Source organism: Mesocricetus auratus, unplaced genomic scaffold (genome assembly GCF_017639785.1).
Source record: "Mesocricetus auratus isolate SY011 unplaced genomic scaffold, BCM_Maur_2.0 Super-Scaffold_100007, whole genome shotgun sequence".
Classification (NCBI taxonomy): Eukaryota; Metazoa; Chordata; class Mammalia; order Rodentia; family Cricetidae; genus Mesocricetus; species Mesocricetus auratus.
This window is the reverse complement of record NW_024429191.1, coordinates 35859302-35886909: the sequence shown is the minus strand read 5'-3', so window position 1 is coordinate 35886909 and position 27608 is coordinate 35859302. Positions and strand designations below refer to the sequence as shown.

At 42.2% G+C, this 27608-nt stretch overlaps 1 long non-coding RNA gene across 1 annotated transcript; it reads left to right on the top strand.

The window, feature by feature from the left end:
* The first annotated feature begins 14517 nt into the window (after positions 1 to 14517).
* LOC121141137 lies at positions 14518 to 21133 on the top strand. The gene is made up of 3 exons (XR_005878041.1): positions 14518 to 14705; positions 19710 to 19848; positions 20913 to 21133. It is a non-coding gene; the product is annotated as an uncharacterized LOC121141137 (long non-coding RNA).
* Positions 21134 to 27608: the final 6475 nt, after the last annotated feature.

Sequence of the window (27608 nt, the reverse complement as noted above, 5' to 3'; positions counted from 1 at the left end):
CTATGATGACAATGATCGAAGTGTGTGAGGGTTACAGGGGTTACAGAGAAGGCCATCTGGGGCTGGTGAAAAAACTCTCTAGAGCCCTCAAGGACTGCTGCCTACATGCCAGCTTCCATCCTCAAAGGCCTTAGGTGGCTGGGGAGGTTTCATCATCCCACCCATCTTCCCAACAGTGATGAGGAGTCAGAGAAGGAAGTCAATGACAGCTGTCTGTTTTTTGATGTGACAGATACTGTGCTGTCTATGAGAGCATCTCCAGAGATGCTAACCTGAGGAGAGAGACCCACCTGAGTATGGGTGGTACCATCGCATGAGCTGGGGCCATGAACTGAATAAAAAGAGAAAAAAGAGACCACAAGCTGATTGCCAGCATTCATCTCTCTGATTCCTGACTGTGAATGCAGTGTGACCAGTCACCTCACACTCCTGCCACCACACCTCTCCTATAATTATAGACTGTATCCCTTCAAACCATGAGACAGACCATTCCTTCGGTAAGCTTCCTTTTGCCACATTTTTTGTCAAACTTACCATAAATATAGCTATATGTTTGCTTTCATTTTGAGGAGTGTGTGCCCACTAATTTCCAAATCAATAGCTACTTCAAAGTACAAAACATACTAGGAAATGTAGTCCTTTCTGTAGGCTTTAACAGACGCTGTAACAATACGTGACACATAATTACTGACAGTAAAGCTAAGTATTTAATGTAGAAAATTACTCACAAGATACCAAACCCAGAGGAGCAGTTTTCAGTGGCCGACCCGGAAGCCGATCTCCAGGAAAAGAGACCGAGACTTCCTGTGTGCTGTCTTTTATGCCTTCCCCCGTAACGCCCTTAGCCATGCCCAAAAGTGGGCCTGGCTAGTGACGTAGTTCCGCCTACGTACGTATACGTCTTTAGTCCTGCCTAAAGTGGGTGTGGTTAGCAGTGTGGTAAACCGCCCTTTTATTACCTCATCTGTATGCGCCTCTAATAAGTCACATGTTTAATGGCGGCATCAGACTTCCTCCTACAATTCCCCTTTTAGTCTAAAAAAGGACAACTAACTTGTGTCCATGAACAAAATGTATCAAACTTCTATCTAAACCTAAACTTATCTGAAAGAAACACCCAAATATGAACACCTCCTTCCAATCCCAACTCTAAAATAATTGAAAACTAACACTAACACTTCTGACACATCTCCTCTTTTCTGTTTAAACAAAAGAAAGGTCTTAATTTTAACATAGTCAAATTGTATATGACAGAACAGTTATCAAGTAAGAACATAGTTACAACATTTTGACTATTAACATTTAGCAAGATCTAAAGAAAATATCATCCATCCCATCCTTGTGAGTCCAAAGTCCTATATGTAGCTTATCTTTTATCATAACTAAGGAAAACTATAATTATAACTATCTGTCTTCAACTCCATCAAAGACCACAGAAGGATAATATATAAACACTAGGATTGACAGAGACATCTTACTGCCTGGACAGTCACCCGAAGTTCCTCTGTAACGTTGGGGCATCCATCTTCAGCCCATAGGCCACAATGTGTCTGGAACACTTCTCAGCAAAGCAGGAAATTTCAAACTGTCCATCTGCATTGGCAGTCTGTCAGTCATTTTTCTTTGTCCTGCAGAAAGTCTCGTAGACTCTTCATCAAGCAGGAACCCTGTAAGACTGAGTTCAGTAGTCACTTTCCTGTGGGTCCTGCATGTCCAGATGATACAACAACAGTCAAACAATCTAGGCAAGAGCAGTTTCTTGCCCAAATGGCTAATGTTGCCATGTTGAAAGCAAACTTTATAACGAGTTTCTTCGATGCCCATCTTCCTCTCAGACGTAATTGGTGCTGCCAGGAGCAGATATTTCTCATTGTCAAGACAAACCCTAAACCATTTTAAATGCCATGTTCTGAAGGTCTTTGAGAGGTTTGAAGACTGTCCATCTCAAATATATTTCTGTATATCTAGAAACCTAACTTATGTAACTAGAAATTCTATTATAAGTAACTATCTATAGTCTGTATTCAATTATGCATTACGTTGTAAAAGATCAGTATAAGCACAATACTTAATCAAGAGGAGAAATATAAGCATCACAAAATTGACCTTGATTTTGTCTCAATAAATGAAAAACAATACCCATACCATAATTCCCCTTTTTACCATTAAAAGAGATTGGCTGTGATCACTAGCCAATTATAAACAATCCCATTTAAATGAAAACAAAGATTTATAAACAAGATGGGAATTGGGACGTCGCTCATTCCAAACTGCTTCATGCTGGAAGGGGGGCGCTGTTTATACCATGGGGATCATGACAAAACTCAGAAACCTGTATAAGTCCATATTTTCGGGGTCTGTAAAGCTGTATCATCTTCACTGTTTCGATTGTTGGAACACCTGGTCCACTGCTTCCGGGGGTCTTGGTTCGTCAAACCACAAAAGCCTGGAAGGAATCCTTAGCTTTTCATTTTCTGTAGAAACATAAATAAAAACTCCTTTTCCAAGTAACATATCCTTACACTTAAATTTTGAAGTCAAGGCATTTTTAAAAGATAGAAGTGGGATTAATTCAGCAGCATTTATAATCAAGTGTACTTTAGCAGTTGCTCCTTCCTTAGCAATGAAAAAAGTGAAAAACACAATAGTGTACAGTATCCAGACTCTCTGTGTGATTTCCATCTTTACGTGGCTTATTTATTTATCTATTATTACTTTATTTCTTTCACTTTTATTTATTTTTCTCTGAGACAGGGTTTCTCTTTGGAAATCTGCCTGCCTCTGCCTCTGGAGCAATCCTACCGGCGTGCGCCACCACAACGCCGGCTTTTGTATTTATTTACCACTTTGTCGTTTCAGTTTCTCTCTCAATCTCACATATATTTTTAAACACACTGTAAACCTTTAGAAGTTTTTCTTTATCCAAGTCTGACTTTACTGTAAATCTTTATGTTTTTCTGGCCATGTGTCTTATCTGTAAAACCGCGGCTGTTTTAAACTGCCGTTTCAAGAGGGCGGGCGTAAGCGTGACTTCAGCTTACTGCCTCAGTCCATGCTGACCTCCAGCAAAAGCTGCCACTTCCAGCTGTACGTACACCCCTTTTAATCGGTAGCAGAGTCTCTTAAAACAACCTTGCTGTTTTTTTTTTTTTTTTTTAATGCTGAGTCAGGAAGACTCCGGTAAACGAGCCATGTGAATCTCGGCTTGTCGATAGCAAAACAGAGTACACCTGAGAAAAATGCTGCTACCAAAATCTGTGCTTCTCTCCGTTCTTCTGTTTCTAAAATTCCTTTAAAGCTTTTGTTGTTTTGCGTGGAAATTCAATCCCGCTTCTGACAACCATTCTGTTAAGAGAAGCTTTTTCTTTTGCTAGCCGCTTTGGTTTATCCCCCGCCAGTCGCCTGGGCTCTGCAGCGCCAGCCTGGTTCTAGAGCCGCATGAGTCCCAAATAAACACACAGGAAGCTATATTCATTATGAAGCTGTTGGCCTTGCTTGTCTCTTACTGGCTAGCTCTGCTTTAAGTAATTACCCCATAATTGTTAATCTAAGTATGTCTCTTACCGGAGAATAGTTCCGGGGTCCTACCTCATGGCGTTACATGTCGAACTCTCTTGTGTTTCCCCTTCCCAGAATCCTCCTCGACTCCTAGTCCCTCCTATCTAGGTTTTCTATTGGCCAGACAGTACTTTATTGACAAATGCACAGGCAAATAACAGGACTTCCCCAACACTTTCGAACAGAGTGCACTGCTACAGAAGAACTAGAGGGTCCTGTCATGAACTAAGAATCCTTACTGGGAAAGCAACCAGCTCTTTCTGCTGCTCATGCTACGGTGGTAAATGGATCAGAAATGGCAGAGACTTCAAACTCAAAAGGGTTGTTAGAAAGTTATGTTTGGCCAGTGGGGGCTCTTGGACTCTGGGCTGACAGCTGGGACCAAACTAGGCCCTCTACATGTGGGTGACTGTTACATGGCTTGATCTGTTGATGGGGGTGGCAGCTGGCAGTGGGACCAGGACTTATCCCAGGTGCATGAACTGGCCTTTTGGAGCCCATTCCCTGTGGTAGGATAACTTGCTCAGCCTGATATGGGGAGGGGCTTCATCCTACCTCAATTTGATATGCCAGACTTTGTTGACTCTCCAAGGAAGGCTCCTCTGAGGAGTGGATGAGGGATGGGATGGGAGAATGGAGGGGGAACTGGAGTTGGTATGTAAAATGAAAAATGAAAAACTAATAAAAAATAAAGTTATGTTCAGTTTTCTGGGTCCCTAGGTGGAAGTTTGAGTTTGACAAATGTATTGGAAACAAACTGTGCTGTATAGCACATGCATGAATTTCTGCTATTATTCCAGTTTGCTATATTGCAAAGTCCTTTGAAGCTACTGTCTGTAATACAATTGGAAGTAGAAGTAAAGGTGGGGGGTTGCTGGAAGGGAGAAAGTGGTGGTCCTAGGATTATTTGGAAACCTGAATCAGTGTAACTTGCTGAGAGTTTCCTAGTTCTCAAACACAGCTGCAGTTGGGGATGCCTTGAATTTTAGTAAATTCCTTTCTCATTTCCTGGTGTCACAGAGAGAGAGAGAGAGAGAGAGAGAGAGAGAGAGAGAGAGAGAGAGAGAGAGAGAGAGAGAGAGAGAGAGAGAGAGAGAGAGAGAGAGAGAGAGAGAGAAAGAGAGAGAGAGAGAGAGAGAGAGAGAGAGAGGATGTAGAAAATGAAATGACTGGACAGGATAAGAGTGTGTGTGTGTGTCTGAGATGTGTTTATTTTATTTGTAAATAGCACTTCAGCATGAAAGGAACTAGCAGAGAGCCAAGTTCCTGGCAGATCTAAGGGCTTTTTTTCTGTGGACAGACTCCCTGGGGAGTAAAGGAACTCTTTTTAATCCCTTTTTCAAAGCCTGAGATTCACACCATACTGACAGCTTCCCAGTGCAGATAAACTCTGTAATTGCTTTGATAACAGACTCAACAGAGTTAGAAAAGGAAGGGTGGGGTGGGGGTAAGGGGAGGCAGTGTTATGTGAATTTGGGGGTGGGGATGTTTTAGTAACTTTCAATTTATTTGACTAAATATAAAATAAAATTCATTCGTGCCAGGTACAACCCAACAAATACTAAACAATACTGTTAAGGAGAAGAGAAAAGTAGGCTAAGCCAACTTATGAATCCTAATAGACTGACAAGTCTTGGAATTAGAACTCAAATATTTGAGGAATCAAGTGTCTTCTTGCAGACAGGGGTGTCTCCAAAGGCTTTTTCAATATAATAAGCTGAAATATTAGCCAAGAAATTAATGCACGTGCAATACAGCATAACTTGTTTCCAACAAAACTTTTGTCAGACTTCCACCTAGGGGCCAACAAGGCCAAACAGAACTTCCTTCAAGAATGAAAATGACAAATGGAGCCCTCTTAGATTTATGTTCACTGATAGCAGCTAATTTGAGAAGTGCCCTAGATAATCCTCAGTCAGAAAATACCACTAGATAAGTGTGCAGGAGACTCGGTTTTGAGGAGTGGCTGCACAACACACAGTCTTTGTGACCCTGGAAAATTAGCATGCACTCACTACCACCACGCCGTTTGCCATATGAGATTTGGAGCACATGTGGAGGTTAGAAGACAAGCTTGGAGCTGATCCTGACCATTCACCTTGTTTGAAACACGGTCTCTTGTTCCCCACTTGACCTAGGCTGACTAGCTGGCCTGTGAACTTCTAATGATTCTTTTGCCTTCACACCCCATCTTGATGTAGGAACACTAGGATTATGTACATGCTGGCAATGGGATTATGGACATGTTTGCTACCACATGTAACTTTACCTGGGTGCTGTGGATTCAAATATAAGTCCCCACACTTGCAAAGAAGTGCTTTATCCACTTAGTATCTCCCAAGACCCATATTAGCTCTTGACCCTTGTTTCCTCTTGCAAAATGGAAATAGGAATACTCAGTTTAGCATGGATACTTTGACCATAAGAGGCAACGTTGAGTTATTGACGTTATTGAGAACTTACAGGGCTGAGTGAATAGAGAAAAAACCCATAAAGTAGTGTCCTTAATTCCCTCTTCATGGACTGAATTAGATTGCTACTTAGTTGAGAGTTTAGAGTGAGACTAAGAATATATCATCTTTAAATTTTTTAGTGTTGAGATGAAACCCAGGGTTCCTGCACATTAGTCAAGTTTTCTGCTGCTATGTCACATCCATCATAGTGGAGCATTACAGGTCAACAAAAGTGAGTGCACACATTAGATATATACCTATAAATATGTATACCAAACACCTAGCATGCATAAATAATGCATATAAACAAATAAGTGAATTCAGATCAACTTATGCCACTAAGTCATGTGTTTATACACAGATGCAGATTCAGATACAAGCATAATACACACATTTGCATGCGCATTTCACCTCTATATAGTGTGTTATTTGATGATGATCTTTAAGCATTGAGCCATTGCCAATGAACCCCCTAACCTTACACAGACTCTGGGCTTGGTTGACAATATCACATCTTTTTGAATGGCTTCAGAAGAAATAGCTTACTTTTTAGGCAGAAAATAAGACTGACAGTTCATCATAGCTTAGCTTTGACCACCAGACACTGAGAATAGTTACTTTCTCTCTCTAGCCTACTGTATGATTTGAAATGATTACCAGCTCGATGAGAGCCAGAGCCTGAACCCTGGTGGCCAAGTCAGTCTCTTTCCAGCTCTCTAACTGAAATAATGATCTCCAGGTTCAGTGAGAGACCCTGTCTCAAAAAAGTAAGGAAATGTTAACTGCTCTTGCTAGTTAATATTTTTTTTGTTTTAATAGTTCCAACCATCTCAGGATGGACCACTAATGAATGTGCGATTTAGTGAATTTAGGTATTTCATTATAAGTTTTTCTTTTTCTTTTTCTTGGTATAATGGAAAACAATTTGAAGTAACCAAATCAGCTCACATATTGTAATAAGGCATTATTCATTCTGTAGCCTCATTAGGGGAAGTGAGTTAGCTCAACTCTTTTGAAATGGCTTGGATCCACCTAGGGATGTTCCCATCTCTGCTGTATTCTTCCCTTTGTTGGGATAAAAGGTGGAGCCTCTGAGGCTAACTATCCGCAATGTTTTTAATTAGCAATCTTGAACAACTGAGTCCTGTTTTTAAGCTTCCACTCAAAGTTGAACCCACAGAGAGTCTTTTCCAATATATTAATATTTATACCAAGCGAGAGGTTGCAGACTCAAAAAACACCATCTAGGGAATCAAATGTACAAGCAGTGATAGATGACGTATTTTCCACTAGAAATGAGTTTAATATAAAACAAAACAGTTGCCTGTTTCACTTTACTTAAAACAGAGCTATTCAGTTTTGGGTGGGGGCTCTGCCGCCTTGGGGGCAGCTGGCATTTTCTGGAGATGCATTTGATTGCTAACGCTGGGAGGGATTTGGGCATCGTGGATTTAAGTGTCTGTTGGGAGAAGCCAAGGATGTTGCTACACAGACAGCAGTGCACAGAGTAGCTCCTGGGGCAAGGAGTTACCCTGTACTATGGGAATGGGACCAAGACCAAGAAGCCCTGGTTTAAAGAATGTATATCCTATCAGAATTTTCTTAATTTTTCCCATTAAATGAATATATTTCTTCTAAACTTTATTCTATTATGCTTTTGCCAAAATACATAATTGTACTTCAGAAGTTAAGGGGGACAGAGTTTTTCTTTAATGTTGTAGCCACTGGTTAAGTCATCTACACCCCTGTAAGTAATCCCACATAGAAGCAACTCTAGTTAAATTCTTTGGTTCAACAATAAAAAGATGTGAGGGTAGGAAGGGGAGCAATTAGGCAAAGTAAAGGGATCAGTGCAACTGGGAGGGAACAAAAGATAGAAATCGGGAATGATTATGGTCAAGATATTTTATATACATGTATGAAAATGACACAGTAAAACACATTACCCTGGGTAATTAAAATATGCTAATGACAATAATAAATTTCTTAAAGAGAAATTAGTGTAAGTTCACTTTTCTGTTTAAGGGAAACCTGTAATGACATATTATGTGCCATTCTAACCTGTTAAGTTCTTTCATGATAATGGTGGTCTTTGTACTGTCAATTTAGCCAACCCCAAATTGTGCTTCCCAGAATTCCCTTTTGCCATAGATATGCATTAATTGGGTCTACATGACACATTTTGCATGAGATTTGGAATTCAGAATTCGGAATGTGAGAGCTGGGGAGATGGCATAATCAGTAAGGTGCTGGCTGTGCAAGCATAAAGACATGAGTTCAGATGCCCAGCACTGTGGGAAAATCCAGGTGGAGTGAAAAGAGAATTCAGCAGAGAGAGAGAACTCTCGAAGGAAGCCCAACTGTGAAGGGATGCTGGAAGTGGAAACTCTAGTAAGAGCCTCAGGGGAATGCTGTGGAATGCTATCTTCTGGACATGACATGGCTTCAGCTCTTGTGAACATGCAGAACTGTAGATACAGTGTAAGACTTGCAGAAGATGAAGCTTATCAACCTTTGAGCACTGGCTGAGGCTGGGAGGATCCTAAGGCTTCACCCCTAGCAAGGAGCTGTTGGAAGCTAATGACTTCTAGGAGGAAAGCCATTTTTCCTTAGGCATGTGGCCACTGGTAGATAAGTTTTCCCTTGCTCCAGTGAATGGCTCCACACCCATGTGTATATGAACAACATTAATTAGACTCAGTGGCTTGAAAGTAAATAAAAATTGTACACAGAGGACATGTAGTGGGGGGGGGGGAATGAGATGTGCAATTCAGGGTCCCAGAAGTAGATTCAAATAAGATATGTTATATATGTGTATGAAATTGTCAGGGGACAAATAAAAGCAAACATTCTGAGAAAAGAAACCATCCCACAGAAGCTTTGATCATAGTACAGGTGCTGTGTAGAACATTCCAGAAATACTAAGCTTTCCATGAAGTTCAGACTCCAATCATGGTATTACTGAGAGTCACTTGCTTTCTTCACGGTACATGGAGGGAAGAAGGCAGCAACCATTTGTTAAGGCATTTCTACTTTGTGTTCCAGTAAAATTCACTTGTTTGAGAGCAGGAACAGGGGCAGGAGAAAGAAATGGGAGGATTAGGCAGATGATGACTTTTGAGGATCCATTGAACATACTGATAAACCACATTGGGAATTCTAATGGAAGTCAATTTGCTTTCCCACACACATTGATCTCATAAAATGAAGCCTGTGTTCATGTTATCTAATTAGTTGCTGTAGCCCTCAGAGGAAATACATAATAAGAATTATTTTAACACAAAATGACAGCATGAGTGATGGGGCTACTGACCAAGTTTTTTCTTAAATGGGACACAATGTTGTGATTAACATATATATTTCTTTAGAGAGTGACAGAGCCTCTGAGAACCAGGGTCCTGTTGCCCATACCTTCTGCAGTCCTGACATGTCTGTCCTTCTGTTTGCCAGTCCAATGTTATCTTAGTTACCAACATAATGCATTAGTCAAGGTCCTTGGGTAAACTCAAACCAACTTAGGAAATAAAGGAATTTATTAATTTAGGATTCTTTTGCTCTGGTTTCATTGTTGTTTGTTTTAAACCAAGTGACATGCCATGTATTTATACACTTATGGACAGAACTTTAGAAGGTCTCTCCCCATGATGCATCTGGAATCTGCATCCTCCCTGGGTTTCATTTTCAAGTGGTTCTTTATATAATAAATTTGCTTTCACTGAGGACCATGCCCATCAAGGCTCTGAGACTGTATGTCTTCCCAGGTCTACAGGCCTCCCCTGAAGCTGGAGAAAGGAGGCTACCCTTCCTCCAAATGATCAGAGAGTGTATGATGTGAGACAGATTTCTATTGCTCAGAAACAGGAATGGTGGGCAGCTGAGAGAGGCTCATGTCATAGAACTGTCACCCATTGTGCTATGTGTGTCTGTCTGTCCATCTACCTATGAATCTCTTTATTTTCATGAGCCTTCTTATGCATTTTAAAAAGAGATGATGTTACTTATCCAAGGCTGTATGCTGGTGAAAAGATGAGACACAATCTTAGTACGGCGTCCTCAACTAAAGATCTTCTGCCTTTTGCCTCCAGTGAAGATGCATGTTTATGTGTGGGCAAGCACATGTGTGTTTATATAAACATACATGTATGTGTAAGGCATGAAAGATGTGGGACACTGAAAATACTGTTGAGGTCACTGGTGCAAGAATAGCATGGTGGACCATAATTCTCAGTGAGTCAAATGTTTATGGAGACAAGCTTTGGGTGAGAGAGCAGAGCCACTTTAATGCAGCCTAAGCTGTTGAACAAGAAAGGAGAATTCCTGAAGGGCCAGTGGACATCCCCTTGGCAAACATAATTCAGGAAGACCGTGATGGATGTTACTAGGGATTGTATAGAATGCACTGCCCAAAGAAAATAGAATTCAAGTCACATGAATGATTTTTAACGGCCTTGGAACTTCATTAAAAATATATGCAGTGCTTGAAAGAGATTAAACATCATTTCTTCCTAGTAGTAACTCTTCACAATTCAGAGTGCTTTTTCAGCTTAAAGGAGTTTGAGTTTGGACTTTGTTTTAAGTGTTTAGCAGCATGTGTGTCTGTTGCCCAAGGTCAGACAACTGTAGAGGGTGTTTCTCTACTGAAGCCTAAGGTTGGAAGATGACAGGCTTAAACTCTGAAAGTTCCTTCCATCCTGAGGATGTCAATGTCTACAAAAGGAGCAACTGTACTCATTACATACCCTTCTTTTGGAAAACATGTTCATTTTCTTTGTATTTATGTGTATGTATTTGAATAAGCACACATGTGTGTCAGTCTTTGTGGAGGCCAGAAAAAGGCACCCCATACCTTGGAGGTAGAGTTACAGTTACTTGTGAGTTGCCTGATGTGAGTGTTAGGAACCGAATTCAGGTTTTCTACAAGAATAGCAAACTCTCTTAACCACTGAGCCATTTCTCTAGCCCCTTCCTTGTTAATGTCTTAAGAAACTTGACTAGATTTTTAGTGTGGTGATTTGAATGAGACCTCATAGGCTCATGTATTTGAATTCTTGATCCCCAGTTAGTGGAATTGTTTGGGAAGGACTAGAAAGTGTGGCTATAGAGGAGGTTTGTCACTGGAGGTTGGACTTTGAAGTTTCAAAAGTCCATGCTAGGTCCTCTCTGTCTCTGTCTCTGTCTCTGTCTCTTCCTCTCCCTTCCCCACCCTTCTCTGCCTGCTGTCTACAGAGAGCTCAGCTAAGCTATTGCTCCAGAATCATTCCTGTCTGCTTCCAGCCATGCATGGATTAATCCCATAAAACTGTAAGTGAGCCCTCAATTAAATACTTTCAGTTATAAGAGTTGCCTTGGTCATGGTATCTCTTCACAGCAATAGAATAGTAACTTATAGACAACAGCCAATAATAGACATTTAATAACTGAAGAAACTAAGTATCAGGTGCAGTGAATCCACTGATTAACTTTTGACTTGTCTGTAGAACTCAGGGTATTTTGTTCATCTTCCTTCCCCAAGAGTAATCAGATAATGGTGATACACAAACTACTAACCAACTCTGTAAATGTCTGTGTGGAGATGTGTGTGGGGGTATGTGTGTAGCCCTGTGAAATTGGGTATGAATAAGTTTGAATGTATGCATGTATGTGTGAGAGAGTGTATGTATGTGTGTGTGTGTATGTGTGTGTGTTGTATGTGTGAATGTGTGAGTATGTGTTAATGTGTGAGAGTATATATGTGTGTGTGTGTGTGTGTATGTGTGTGTGTGTGTGTGGTGTGTGCATGTATAGGAGTGTATGTGTACAGGAGAAACTGACTTCAGTTTGCACCCCAGCTTATCTTTTGTTTTTCGTGCATGGATCTCATGTTATTCCAAAAGATACCTTCAGTTGTTTTACCCCTTTATTATTGAGAACAGCTCTCCCCATATCTTCCTTTGGGAAAAGAAAGGGACTCATTTTCTGCAGAATCTGCTGGGATACATAAACAAAAATCAATTTCTTACATACCACGGGAATTCTGTCAATGGGGTCCGTTTCTGCTGACCCTAAATGTTCCTTTAGTTTTGGTTTCTATGTAAGCCTGTGGAGCAAGTTCAGTGTGAGAGACCCCTCACCTGGGCTAGGAGCAGAGGTTTCGAACAGGCCATTTTTCCTGCTGCAATCTTCTTTCTAAGTGAGAGGTCATGGTCAAGTGGGAAGTGAGGTTTCCCTTGGTGATTTAGTCTCCATTTTAACTACTGCATTCCAGACTCTGTGACTTTTAATGTTGCACTTAATCTCCTTGCATTTCAGTTTCTATATCTTCAAACTGATCACAGTGATGGCCATTTGAAATAAAATAAGGGACATGGGCAGTCAATAATTATCATGGCACCGAGCTGCTATGCTTGGTGGCCAACCCCAGAGTCACATTGTTTGGGCTAAAATATATCTTTTTTAGTTGAATGATCAGTTTTCAATGTCACTTAAACTCTTAAGTCTCAATTTGGACACTATTAAGTTGTGAATCAAATGAACTGGAAACGTTAACCATGGAGGTGTGCACACATCTGCCTTTTAAAACCTTAGGAAACATGGCATATTTTCTTGCTACCCCTGTTTTTGAAAGAATATATGAAACTCATGTCTACTTCCTTTTGGTCCTGAGAGTCTTGCTTATATTATGCCCTCATCAGGGTTATCAGAAAGATGAGTGAATTCATGTAGCAAAAGGAACTTTGTAAAGCCTGGTTTGTCACAATGCATGTGTCCATTCTGAGCAGACATTTTTGGGGCAGATAAGCTGCCCTGGTGTTCCCAGGAACTACAGGCTCCACTAAGGTGGGGCTCTCTGTATAGGTCCAACCTTTGTCCCCTGCACTCAGGAGATGCAGGGCAAGCAATCAGTGCTGGTTTAAGAAGCCAGCAAACGATGGCCCATTTGTCATTTGGCAGAACAGGTAGAAATTTCTCGTGAAATAAAGAAAAGCACACGGGGTCTCCTGAATGCTTTTCTCTGAAAGTACAATCACACCACTGGAAGTTGCCTAGATAGAAAGTGAAATCAGGCGAGTGAAAAACACTTTCTGAGTGATTAGAGACCTTTGTTTTCGAATGAGCTGACACCTTTTAAAACTCGGAGAGGAAACTATTTTAAAGCCAGGTGGCACCAAACAGGCTGTTTGCTTGTCATTTCCTTTCCTCTTTTCCGTGCTGATTGATTTGCATAATAAGTGATTCTTTGTTTTCTTGGAGCTCAGGTTTTCTATGCCTCGGGCCCCGCATGAATCCATAGTTCTTCCTAGAATTGTGATGGCGAAGCTCTTTTGTGAGAATCACTGCAAGGTTCTATGTAGATCTGGGTTCAGCGTGGCTCAGAGACGCCTTGGGGACACTGCTTGCTTCTCCTTTCCCTAAGGTGGCTGAGGACTTGTCACTGGTGCTCTGGTGGGGTGCTTGGCATGAAGAGAGTGGTCACAAAGCATGTGCATGTGAATACAATATTAGAGGACATTAAGGACAAAGATAGACAAGAGGGCTCTGGTACAGACAGTGTATACACACAGGGTGGGAAGAACACATTGTAATAATATAGTAAGAGAGGGGACCTTGGAAGGGTTCCATGGTGGGTGAGGGACAAAAGGTAGGTGGGAAACAGAGACTTACAGATAAAATGTCTGTGGAAAGTTTATTGGAGAAGGTAGGGGAGTAAGGAAAGAAAAGAGAGGAGAAAAAGATAGAAAGAGACAGGGAGAGACGGAGAGAGATAGAGACAGCCAGCTGCTTCCTCAGAGAAATGCCAAAGAGAGAGAGGAAGTGGGCGGAGGAGTTTAACCTCTTTTTATTTTTTATTTTATTTTATTTTTTGGTTTTTCGAGGCAGGGTTTCTCTGTGGCTTTGGAGGCTGTTCTGGAACTAGCTCTTGTAGACCAGGCTGATCTCAAACTCACATAGATCCGCCTGACTCTGCCTCCCAAATGCTGGGATTAAAGACATGCCACCACCTCCAGGCCCCAGAGTTTACCTCTTAAAGGAACCTTCACACCTGCATACAGAGCTAGGGTACTGCTTGCTGAGTGTAGAGGTGGCATACTGTGCCAGGTTCCCAAGGCATGGGGCCAGGTTTGCCTGGATTACAATACATATTCCACTGTTTTTCTAAGTAATGCTTTTGATGGATGAATAGTTTAATTCTCTTGTGGCCATCCAAGATAAGACTCCTATCGAAGCTTAGTAGTACAGTTCACCTTTGTTCCACATCCCATATCACAAACTCCTTCATTTGGACAATTTCTGAATAAACTCCATGAAATAGCAACCCAGTATTTTGGAGTTCTTGTCCAGTACATCTTAGACACCACACTGTGGGTCAGGAGCTACACTGATCAACAGGCAAACAATAAACTTTCTTCACCCCAAGTCCTCCAATGAGACCAGCAGGCACTAACTGAACACACACAGGCTATTGTGATGCTGACCTGTAAGATCAGAGTTCAAGGAACAGCTGGAAAGAGGAGTGTCTGGGCCTGAATTTCAGTATAAGAACTGAGAAACCTGTCATTTAGACCCATGTTACCATGTGAGAATTCTTGTGTGCAGTTCCTGGGATAGGTACATGGCATTGGCCAGGAAGAGGAGGCCCTCTTGCAGCTCAGGAGGGGATGAAGGCTAGATGTATCCATAGATGCAGGCAGGAGCAAGCTGCTGCTGCAGGCCCTGGTGAGGATGCAGTTTCTCTTCTGCTGTGTGGTGGTTTGGATGAGAAACGCTTGCCATATTGTAAGTTGATGGTACTTATGGTGGTTGCAGTGAGAATGGCCCCCATGGACTCCATATGGTTGAGTACTTGGTACCCAGCTGGTAGAACTGCTTGGCAAGGATTCCTAGGTCTGGCCTTGCTGGTGAAAATATGCTACTTTGAGTGGGATTTGAGAGCCTAAAGCCTTTGTCACTTCTGCTTTGCTCTCTCTGTGTCATGCCTGTGGTTCAGGAAGTAAGCTCTCAGCTTCCTGCTCCTGTGACTATGCCTACGTTCTGCTGCCCTGTCTCCAAGCCATGATGAACTTTAATACCCTGAAGCTGTAAGTCAAAACAATCTCTACTTTCTGTAAATTCCCTTGGCCATGGTGTTTCATCGCAGCAACAGAAAATTAACTAAAAATCCTGCTTCTCTCCTTCCAATCCATTGAGGACTCAGGCCTACACTAATGGTCCTGGTTACCTGTTGCTCATCTGTAAAGGAAATATCAAAAGGTTGTCCCCACAGAAAACCACCACATGGAGTTCTGGAACAAGCTGAGTCTCTGCTTTGAACCACATCCCATAAAACAACCAATGCAGATTGATTTTCCCAGCATTTCAGAGTTCTGTCTCCTTGGAGAAAAATAAGTTACACTTCATAAATGCACAAAGATGAACCCATTTCATTATTTCACTCCTCCTCATTCTTGAACTCAAATAATGCCATTTCCTTAATAAAACCATTTAATTTTTAATTTTTCAGAAAAATACCAGTTGATGTAAGTGTTACAAAAGTTAAAAAGATGTAATTCCTTGGGGAGTTTGTATTTTAATAGAGAAACAGGTGATAAACATATATCTGAAAAAATAATGACCTCATTGTTATTGTAAAAAGTGCAATGAAGACACTAAGTTAGTTTGGGAGGTCAGGAACAGTCGGTCCACTTTGGGAAGTGTTACTGAAAACATGTTAGTGATGGATGGATTCGTGAGCTGGGAATGCAGCTCAGTGGTAGAGAGTACTTGTCTATGAGGTTCAAGGCTCTAGGTTCAAGTCCAGGCACAAAAATAAATAGTGGATATAACATAGGAAGGCTAAAATGACATACTGACAGTGGACAAAGAATTGAACTTGTAGTGATAAGAAAGAGTGCCGGCATCTTTGGATTTTATGGTGATGCAGAACTAGAAGTTGGGACCATGAGGGAAGGCGCACCCTGGTTTCAGGCAACAGCTATAAAGTAGCTTTGTAAGACTCCTGATGTCCCATCAGTGTTGCCAAAGACCACCTGGGGATGGAAGGCTGATCTCCTGAGAGAACTCGTGAGGAGAAATATGAGAAACAATTCATTACTGCAGCATAGCTCCAATGCTCTTCACTGCGAGCCTTGGGAGCACAATGAGAAGAGAGTGTTCGCTGGAGGGTGAGGAAGACTATATTCCTAGACATTCTATGCTAGTTATCCCAAGGGAGCAAGTTTCCCAAAGCAGATCAAAAAGAAATGCGCATTTAAAAATATAGGGACAAACTACATGAGCAGCTGGAGAGAAAGTTTGAGTTGCCATGGAAACCTCTCTTAAAATGTCTCCCTCCAGCAGTGGAGCCAACTTCCCAAATACCAAGGAAAAGGAGAGTATGGGCCAAGGGCCAAGTAAGTCTTCACTAGACTGTCACAGAGGGTCCCCCAAGAGGGCCTGAAGGAGAGGCCTGTGATGGGAGCAGAGTGTTTTCTGTCTGGCATTCCTCCTCTTTAGATGACCAGGTAAGTGGAGGCGAGGCTACAAGAAGCCCTATGTGCTTTCCTGCAAGAGGCCAACGTAAGGTCAAACAAGGTGAAATCACATTAACAGAAACATAAAGAGGCTGGGGAAACAGCTTGCTTGGTGAAGTGCTTGCAGTTCCTGGGATCCATGTAAAAAGCTTGGCAAGGTTGGTGTGTCATACTTGTTTGTAATCCATGTGTTGAGTAAACGGGCATGGAGAATCCCTGGAGCTTTCATGCCAGATAGTCCAGTCTACTATAGCAAGCTCTTTGTCACTGAAAGATGCTGCTTCAAACAAACAAACAAACAAACAAAACCAAGATGGATAGCTCTTGAGGAACACCACTGGAGGTTGACTTCTGGCCTCCATGTACACATGTATATATGTGTATACATATCTACAAATCTACATACATACATGCATACATACACACAAAGGAATTCATAAATAAATTAATTAAAAGAGAGACCAAGCACTAACATATGGTTTAATGGTACAAATGAATATGCTTGGATTCTCTGCTGCTTGCTTCTCCATCATCTTCTGGGAGAGATGACACCATGTGTGCCCTCATGCTTAAGTCCCCTGTACTCCCTTCATCATCAGCACAAAGAGGGTTCTTCCTCTGGAGGCTTTGCTCTTCCCTGTGTTCCCTGAATTCCATTTGCAGGGATTCCTGTGTGGATGGCTCCTTTTCTTCTGCCAGGACCAGGACCATAGCTCCAAAGGACCACTTCTCCCACTCTGAATCCCATGCCACACTGTCTCTCCCATCCCTGAGTATCTTTCTTCAATCACCTGGCTAGCACATTCAGACCATCTACTACATGCTGTTTTATTTATTTTTAAATTTGTTGATAGGCTGCCTGAGAACTTAAGCTCCCAAGAGCTAAGGGAACCAGCCCCCACAGAGCCTCACATGGGAGAAAGCAAGGCACCCAGCACAGAATAGATACTCAGATGGCATTGAATGGATGGCTCTGGCTCGTGTGTCATAGCTATCACCAGCTGATGATAGGATACACCCTTGATTCTGGTTGTTACAAAGACAAAATGATCAACTGAACTCCACAACATCAGGAAGAATTATTACAATCCACTGATAATAGTCACAGAAAAATATATTAAAATCAACAGCAAGGGATTCCCTTTCTAGTTAATTTCTTTATGCCAAGCTGTAATAGTATTTCGCCTCCTTATTTTCCTCCAATGTACTGTCTGAATTAAACGATTTGAATGCAATCCTCTGTTAAGGAAACAGGTTCAAAGAGGTTAAACTTGTAAAATTGGACTCTGTACTAATTTGAGCTAATTCTTAGTTCTAAGAGAGTAAGGTTTTTGATATAATTATAAAACTCTGGAGATGAGACACGTCACTGAGAATGTAAGGATGAGGTAGCTGGGACAAATAAGAGTTTGCTTTGGAGCCCTGGGTAGGCAATATTGGTGGGCTAGCTCTGAGTAGTATTGGATTGAGAACCTTGGGATTTCTATAGGGTGAGAGGGCAAAGAAGAGATGGGATAGGATAACAAGGGAGTCAGGTACTCAGCTTTGAGCGGATGCCCTGGCCAGCCTTTTTTGGGGTCAGAGTTTCAGGGCCTAGCTGGTTGATGTCCACCAAGAATAACTGAACCACATAACACAAGATTCTCAGGCTCCTAAATAAGACATTTAAGTTGAATGCAAAATAGTTTGTATGTATTTTAAGATGGTAGATTTTATAACCATGTTATCCAACTTTCCATATATTTATCAGATACATATGCCATATACATTCCATATAATTGTGTGTATATGTGTGTGCATATGCATGTGTATACACTGTTTTTGTTTGTTCTCTGCAACTTATTTCATCTTACCATCTAAGCCCCTCCTTGAAGGAAGTCAGGAGAGGAGCTCCAGCAGGTCAGGAAATGAAACAATAGACAAGGGAAATAGACTGCTTGCTGACTTGTTCCCAGACTCACTTTCAGATAGCTTAGTTATGCAGCACGGGCTTACCTGCCCAAGGATGGCATTGCACACAGTGAGCTTGCATTCCACGCAAGCCACTACAAACTAAGGCACATTCATAGTCCCAGATTCTGTGTTCCCATAGGTGTTCTCAGTCTGTAGTTGGTCGAAATTGTGGATGTTAGACTGAAGAATAAAGAGGGATGATGGGTAAATGGCCATTTATTGACTGTTTCCTATAGTAGGGCTAGACAGGTGGCTAAAAGTCAGAGTTCTCACTTGCAATCTTAAGAAAACATCTCTGTTGTTGAACAAAAGCAATTTTGTAAGAAGAGCTGATTTGCAGAGAGTTCAGTCAACAGAGTCCTCTGAGATGACATAGCACAGTTGGTCCCCATGTTGCTTCCCCAGGCCCCAGAGCCCATATTCTTCTGTTAGAAATAGTGAACACATTTGCCACAATGATAGCAAGACTCCATTGCAGTTCAGTATTTGGAGATAAAGTGCCTGGTTAGCAGAACTGATGCACCATGCTCATGCTGGCTGGGAGAGAGGCTAGCCTTTTAGATCTTGGGTAAGCATGGACTCTAGAGACCAACTAATGTAAGGTGGTTTGGATGTGAATGCCACAAAGAAAGCAAAGCAAAACAAAACAGCAGTTTCTTCTAGGGGTGCAGTCCTGAAAGGAATCCAAAGTGTGGTGATACATTATTTATTATTTATTAAAACTTTCCTGAGGATTCAGAAAGCAAAGTCGGTCACAAGCCATGGAAGACAGACATATACCTTTAACCCCAGTACTCAGGATTAAGAGGTAGATATTCTATCTTAGTTCAAGGCCATCCTGGCCTGTGCAAGAGTGAAGAATAACAGAGATCATGCTTTTAATCCCAGCATTAGGGAGGTATATAAGACAGGAGCAAGGTTTCAGAGTTGGTATTCATTCTCCAGCCACATTGAGGATAGGGCGGCATTCTGACAGCTAGTCTCTAGCCAAGTTGAAGAGGGCACAGCAGTCTGAGTGAATCTGAGGAGCCATGAAGTTGGGAGCAGTTTGAGGATCACCCGTTTGTTCTGAACTGATGCAAAGATAAGGGCTAGTGACTGGCTGCTTTGCATTTCTGATCTTCAGCTTGAAGCTTGAATCCCAATGTCTATCTCTGGGTCATTAATATATCATGTTACACCAAAGTATGATTGGAAAGAGAGTAGCATATTTTCGATCCACTACACACTTGTAACTTACGAACCATTCTGTCTATAGACATTATCCAGCTCATGACTCTGACTCTCTCAAGATGAATTACCTACTGAAGAAGTTTCAAGAAGATATCCTCCTAGGACATCTCCTGTGTTCCTGTCATGCCTGAGTCTGTATTTCTCCCATCTTTGTCTTCCCTTAGGTACTGAGCTGACCTGAACTGTTACCTCTTCCATGAATACACGACTGCAAGTGCCTCTGGGAGAGTACAGGCTTTCTCCTGGCCTCAGAGAACCAGTCTGGCTGTAATCAATCTTCTCTGTAACCCTACACCTCCAAACCTTTGTCTTTTCCTTAAAGCACTGACAATGGTGCGGAGGTTTACATGTTAGTAAGCAAGTCCTCCAATCCCCTTTGGATATTTCTCCATGCCTCTGTGGAAAGTTAAGTTTCAACTTTAGGAGCTCTGTAGTTTTCCTACTACTTGCCACAGAAATTTCATGGCAACATCTGTACAATCCCCCAAGGAACTGGATTTCCCCCAAAGCCAGGAGTTCTGTCTTTCATTCTGGGCCTTCTCAGACTGGTGACTAATGCCCTGCCTGGCTCATTATTGGCAACAGACTATTTGTGGAATGGATGGATGTTAGTGTATGAGTCAGACTTTTTTTAAAAAGTCACTTTCAGAAGACAATCAGGTAAGGGTAAAAGAGTCTTAAGTGGGACATGTAACTGAACTCTCATGGGGTCTTCAGGCAGAGGTAGGTCTAGGACACCTCTTGTATCTTTGTCTTCTAAATCCCCTCTCCGGAGTCCAGCTCTTCCCCACACATAATTCTACACGAACAATGCACAATAGCTCTAGGAAAAAATGACTCTATCTCCAGTACCTCTTAAGAAGGCTCAAAACTGAGTCTAATTAAACTTATAAGGCTGCACACTGATCCATGCAGTGAGGCTTCTGGGATTAGGTATTGATTGATTATGCCTGCACTTCATATTCATCTTTGAAGTCCACCCAAATTGAAGTGGGAATTGAGAAGTAGGGATGCTCTCCTGCAAAAACAGAGTGGCTATTACCACTGGACAGGAGCGGGGAATCGGGCTATGCTGGGCTCAGTGCCCACCCCCTACCCCCGCCCACTGATCAATCAGTGTCTCACTAGAACCTGTGAATATGTTCTGGTTCTCAAGAAGGAAGTTAGCAGCTGGAAATGGGAATCCCTAACAGAGAGCAGTGTGAATTAATGTGGGTCCTGTGTTTAGTGACAGGTGTCCACAGAAGAGAAGTGACAGCCACACTGCGATGGCTGTGAGAAGATGGGGCTACATAGTGGAGTCTTACGTGTATTGCCGTGGAGTAGGATGGCTTGCCAGTATTCGCTGTCAGCTAGGAGTGAGACAGCGAACACATGATCCCCTCAGAACTTCTGGAAAGAACCAACATTGCTGACACCTGGAATTTTAGGTCCCTAGATCAAGAAATGTAAGCAAATAAATTTTTATTGCTTGAAGCTGCAAGTTTGTGTGTGTGTGTGTGTGTGTGTGTGTGTGTGTGTGTTGGAAACTTGGAAATCTGTATGTGGCTTCCTACCAATGGCAAGGATGAGTTGTTGAGTTGTTCTGGAGTCATTACCCCATGAGTCAGGTGGCCACCAAGAGACTAGGCTGTCATATGTACATATATTTTTCACTATCTATTTTACTCTCAAGCCAGAACATATGGCACCCAGCTATCCCATGAGCCTCTTTGGCAACACAGACACAGACACACAAAGACACATACAGATACATACTCTCTCTCTATCTATCTATCTATCTATCTATCTATCTATCTATCTATCTATATATATATATCAGGGATGGTGGCAAACCCCTATAATCCCAACCCTTGGGTAGTAAAGGTGGAAGGGTTAAAAGTTCAAGGCCATCCTCTGCTACTGCTACAAAAATATTGGAGGTCCAGACTAAGATACCTGAGACCCTATCTCAAAGCAACGATAAAATTAGGCAATACTGACTTAAAGGACCAAGCAACCAGACTATCTACATGGCAACAAGCATCAGGCTAGTAGTTGCTGAACACAGTTGAACAAGGATGTTTCTGCCCATACATGGCTGCTAGGATGCAAAACCTTGACCTTGACATGGCCTAGACTACAGATTCTATCATGTGCTGTGGTGCCATTTCTCCATATCCAGATGGGAACCATGGCTGGGTCAATGCGCAACGGAAAGGGAGGATCATAAGCCCAAGTTGCTGGGAGCTATGGTGTGAGTGCTTTGAAATTAGGACTCTGCATTCTGTCTTTTGCCAATTCTTTTTTTCTTTTTTTCTTGTGCCTTTCCCAAGAATAGGACGCAGCTCATCTCTGTGCTGGTTCTTACAAGTGTGTTATGTTTCCAGCTCATTAGCAGCATTTGTTTTCCTTGTCTTCAGCCCACAAGCAGCCCTGACAGTGGCAAGGGTGCTGGAATGGTTTCCCAAAGGCTGCCAGCCTGCGTGCTGACAGCCCGGGGAAGTCAGCCAGGTATGCAAAGTGCCAGGCACTATGGTCACCCTGGATTTTGTTCTGAGGTACTTTGGAGAGGGCTTCCAGGTGGAGAATATTAAACCCTTGCCCACCTTCAGGATCACACAGTGGCTTTTCATGAGTTAGATGAGTTTTCAGTATGAATTTGGACCCTTCATGAGGAAGGAAGGGAACAGTGGGGGGAGAGGGGAGAAAGGAGGGAGAGGGAGAGTAGGGAGGAAGGGAAGATAACAAAGCAGTAGCCTGCCTAGTCCCTTCACTTCCCTTCTGCCTTTGCTTCTCCTCTCATTACCTATTTCTTTCTCCCTTTCTTTCTCTTGCTCTTCCCTCCCTTCGTTCCTTCATTCCTTCATTCGTTCATTCCTTCTTTCCTTCTTCCCTTTCCTAAATAATATAAACTACCTCAAATTAGTCAAGCTGCTCTTCAACTAAATTCCAATCACAACGTCTTTTCCATGTACTATATGTATGTAAACCAAGCACACTCAGTGTCTTAGTTTGCTTCCTATTGCTGTGGCTCATCCCTTAAAAAAGGCCTCTATGGTTAGCTAGTGGCAAGCTCCATTCTCTCACCTTTATTTGTACCAGCAAGTTATTCCACACATGCTCCCAGCACTCGGGAGGCAGAGGCAGGCAGATCTCTGTGAATTCAAAACCAACCTTGTCTACAGAAAAAGTTCCAGGACAGCCAAAGCTATGCAGTAAAACCCTGTCTTGAAAAACAAAACAAATAAAAAACAAAACAGTATTCAGTCTCTGAGTGGATCATTTTTATACTGTGTGACTGTGGTGTACTTAGGAAGAATTTGAGTTCTGGACAAATTGCTAAGCCAGGCCAGTGCTCTTCTAAGATTTGACATCTGCTCTCAGCATCCTGTGGAACTTGCAATACTACCTGCTCTCAGAGTCAGCCAGGTGAGTTCCCACACTGATGCTTTTATTATCCTCCATTCCATCCATCCATGCCTCCCTTTCTCTTACCAACTGTCCTTAGCTTCTTTTAAAATGGGCTTTTTGTTGTTCTGTTTAAGGCAGAGACTCAATAGTCCAGGCTGTTCTTGAACTCACTACACAACTGCGCATGACCTTGAATTTCTGATCCTTCTACCTCCTCTTCCCAAATGCTAAGATTACAGGTATGTGCCAACAAGCCTGGCTTTTTCCTTCATTTTGTTGTTATAAGGCAGGGAAACGTAACAAAATCCAAATGTCCCATTTTGGGCCAGTCGAAGCAAAGGATAATTGTATTAGAAGTAGGAGTCTCTTGGCTTTTGTCTTTAAGATAGTTTTACTCTTGAAGGATTGCCTATAGTGGGTTTCTAAACAGAACTCCGTAGGGTTTTGATGTAATGAAGCCATTAGGTCCTTTTTAATGATAACTGTCTTTCAGCCATAGGGTGCTAACCACATGTGACTCACTAATGATAGAGTTTCCTGGAGGAAGTTACCTGGAAGATGGGAAGCAGGTGGCTTGTGTGACCTCAGAGTTGTCATTGAGCTTGCCTGAGCCCCTTTCATTTTCTGAGAAATAAAGAACTGCTTTATGTGATTGCTAAGTGTTCCAGGGCTTGAAAACTCTACAGCCTGTGACTTGAGTTATTCCAAAAGGCTTTTATTAATAAAAACAATAGCTTCAATTTTTTGAATACCAGCTCTAGTCTGGGGATTACACTACGTCTCCAGCAGACCCTAGTCTATCTAACCATCTGTGGTAGTATGATTCGTTCCTCTGGGCATAACATGATTACCATCTTGACACAGAGATTACTGTAGCCTGGTTACCATGGCAACTAATTGAGCAGAGCCCTACTAAGATAATGTCTATTGTAAGAATGACAGCGATTGATAACCCCTACTAGATGGAAGAGATGGGAGAGTCATGGGACCCTCACCTAGGATAGAACCATTATTTATTCCTGCTCTCTCCTCGCTACAAGTGAGCTTGGGAGATGCTGGAGTATATAGGAAGAGGAAGGCTAAATGAGAGGGGAACTCCATGACATAGCACCTGGAACCTACCATCCGTGATGGGTGGGACTTGTTGCAATGAGGCTGTGTAGGAATTAGTAACCCCTCACCAAGCTGTGTAAGGGAGCTATGGAAACTCCTTGATTGGAGTTTGACTGAAGTTGGGCTTTGGTAGAATCATCACTGGTGCTCTGTGAGCTCTATTTTTTCATGTCTCTAGAGGAAGTTAACACCATTAAGTGACTGCTCCAGTGATCCCCATGAGATGGGGGAGAACTCCGAAGCTCAGGAAAGTTGGTGGTGGGCTATTTCTGTGCTGTAAGTTTCTTTCTAACTTATGGTCAACTCATCAAAAGGGACCTAAAGTAATGAGATTTGGCTGAACTTGGGAACACCTCTCTCCTAATATTTGTCCATCCATCTTGCTTATTGGTCTTATAGTTTTAGGCTCAGAAGTTTTTATCCTGCTGGATTTAGGAAGATGAGGATGACAGGGCAGGGTGCTTGCTGTGCTGACAGTGACTTCACCATGACAATATTCCTTTACAGATAAATTACTTTGTGTTAGGAACATCCATACTCACAGAACTGTTGTCTTATTCCAAGCCTAAGTGGCAACAGGTCTGCATCCATTTCCCAAATATATTTTTAATGCACAAATCAACTGGCATTCTATTCCTGTCTCCGGATCAGAACTCCTAAGTAGGCTGCACTTCTGGGTGTCTACTTAATGTGTTCTTTGTAAAGGTGAAAAGGGGGCCACATTATCTGCCCAGGCTACCTATTACCCACTTCTTTAGTGAAAGAAAATATCCCGTGGGTTCCCATATTAAACAGCAGCACAGGCACTCACCCTTGCACGATCTTGGTCTCTCCTTGCTTTGTTTCCCTCACTCTTGGCTTCTCTCTCTCCTCCTCAGGTTCCCTCCCACTCATGTTTTAAGTGCTGGCATCTCTGCTTGCATCCTATAGAGAGCTTTTCATTTTTTCATCCCTGCAGCTTCTAGAGAGACAGGCAGTCTTGGGGGGCAGCAATAGCTTTTGCCAGGTTGATGAAGGGCAATCAGGAGCCTCCGGGAGACTCTACGCAAAGGAGTGGGTGTTGTCTTGGAGATTTCTTTACCACCCTGTGTTACTTGTAGTCTTATTTCAAAGAGCCCCTGTGATATGTTCTTTGGATTATTATTTTTTCTTTTAACAAAGAAAGAAAGGAAGAAAGAGCTCCATGTATAGTCTTGGAGCATAAATTAAGCAAGGTACATTTGCATTTCTAGGCTAAGAACTGTAACCCTTGCTCTTCGTGCTTTGTGCTTTCTTTCACACCTCTGCAAAACCCATCACATGGGAAAAGTTGGTGATGGCTGTCTGAGGCCATGGGAGCTCCTCCATCTCCTTAACTACTCCAAAAACACCTTGGGTTCTACAATATGAGGACAGGATTAGCAAACAAAAATACCAGGTAAGAATTGGCATTTAGAAATCTAGGCTCTGGGTGTACAAAATTTCTTTTAATCCCACAGTGACTCTGTAAAACAGGTTACTGTGTTATCTTGTAGCTGGAGAGACACTGTGCCCAAACTGAAGTCACCGAGGTAATCTTTGGAGGAGATAGTATTAAAACTCAGGTCTCTGTTATTTACCATCAGTATCTCAGAGTCGTTTTGAAACATGGTGGTGTGTTCCTTAGCTCTCAAATAGAATGTCACTGGAGTTGAGGTAATAGGCTGTCAACAGGTGTAAACAGTTGGTACAGTTTAGGGAAACTGAGGCATCATACTCCTTGAATAATCTGGCAAGACACAGTGGAGATGAGCCTGATTGTGGCCTGTAAATCAGTCAACACCCTACTTGGTATCCATCACAGAAAAACAGCAAGTTGAATTCCAGAGGGAAGACATACCAACAAATGATGGCCTTATTGTTGCCATGTGAAATGGGAAACACTTTAGTCTGTTCATGAACTGATCTGGTAGGGTGATCAGTTTGCCCAGAGCTGTACCATGTGGCATCTGTAAGTGATATAGCTTTGTATGTGTCAACAAAGCTAAAACTCAAATGTATTGTGTTGAAAATGACAAAAGGATGTGGTATATGTGACATTCAAATGATTACACTGAACATATATAAGCACAAACAGTACAGGGACACAGGAAGGGGTATTGGTTACCTTTCTTAGACCACGAGTAGATACTTCATAAGAATCAATAGAAAATTGGACTCAGATGAAGAAGGAAGACAGAGGAGGAGTCATGAAGATGGGGTTAGGACTCTGGAGAAGGGACCTGGGAGGAATTGGGGGATTTCACATGGGTTAGATTTGTGTATGATACAACAAAATAAGATATTTAAAAAGAGAACCAACTGAAATCCAGAAGAGTTTAGTTAGTCTCACACTCTGAGAAGAAGCAGTCCATTATAGGGGAAGGCACAACTGTAGGAACAGGTGGGAGCTGACCATATTGCATCTGTACTGAGGAAGGAGAGAACTTAGAGCAGATATAGCCAGGCTACAAAGTCTCAAAGCCCACACTAGTGATTCATTTCCTCCCATAAGGTTCCAACTAAAGGCTTTACACCTTCCAGAACAGCACTATCAGCTGGGGACCCAGTGTTCACTTGAGCCACAGATGACATTTCACACTCAAACCACAACAGAGGGCTTGATAGTAAGCTGCTTTGGCTTTCTTTTCTGAGACAGAGAGAGGGAGGAGGAGAGGAGAGGATGGGAGAGGAGGAGAGGAGAGGAGAGGAAAGGAGAGGTGGTAGTCAAGACAGGATAAGGATTCCACTGCATTTAATACCTGCTTGTGTTCCAAGTAAAAGCTTAAATAGAAGTAAATATGAGAAAATGTAAGAAGGTCAGACATGTATGACAGAAAATTACCTATTTCTCACCAGTTCCTTATTATTTATGGTTTCCTGTGTGCAAATAGTTTATAATTAATTTATTAGAGTAAATAAGGAGAAAGTCTATTTGAAGGGTTTATATAGGTAACTATGTATACATGACCTGCAAGTCCTCATTTTTGTGGCAGACAGATGGCAAGTGGGTAGGCCAGATGGTGGCTGCACTGGCATGCAGATGACTCCTTGGCCACCTCTCTTCACCTCTTCACCCCATGACAGTACCCCATGGCTGACCTGTTAACGTTTCTCTCATCTGATTTTCAGAGGCAAAGCTTGGTGTCCCTGATGGGATGCACACATTTCACTTGAGATCTTTTCTATCTTGCTTGGTGCCCAGGCTCAAAAAATCTCTCCTGTCTTCTTTCATTCTGTGGAAGTTTTTGGGAAGGTTGAGCAGTGTGGAAACAGACCATGTCTGCCTAACTTCCCAGGAAGCATCTGGCAGGGCTTCCTGTGTCTGTGACCACTAACCTCCCCCCTCGTGTTAACTGAGTGCTCCCTGACCTGAGGTTACTGAGCATGCTCAGTAGTATGGCCTTGTGTACCAGGCATT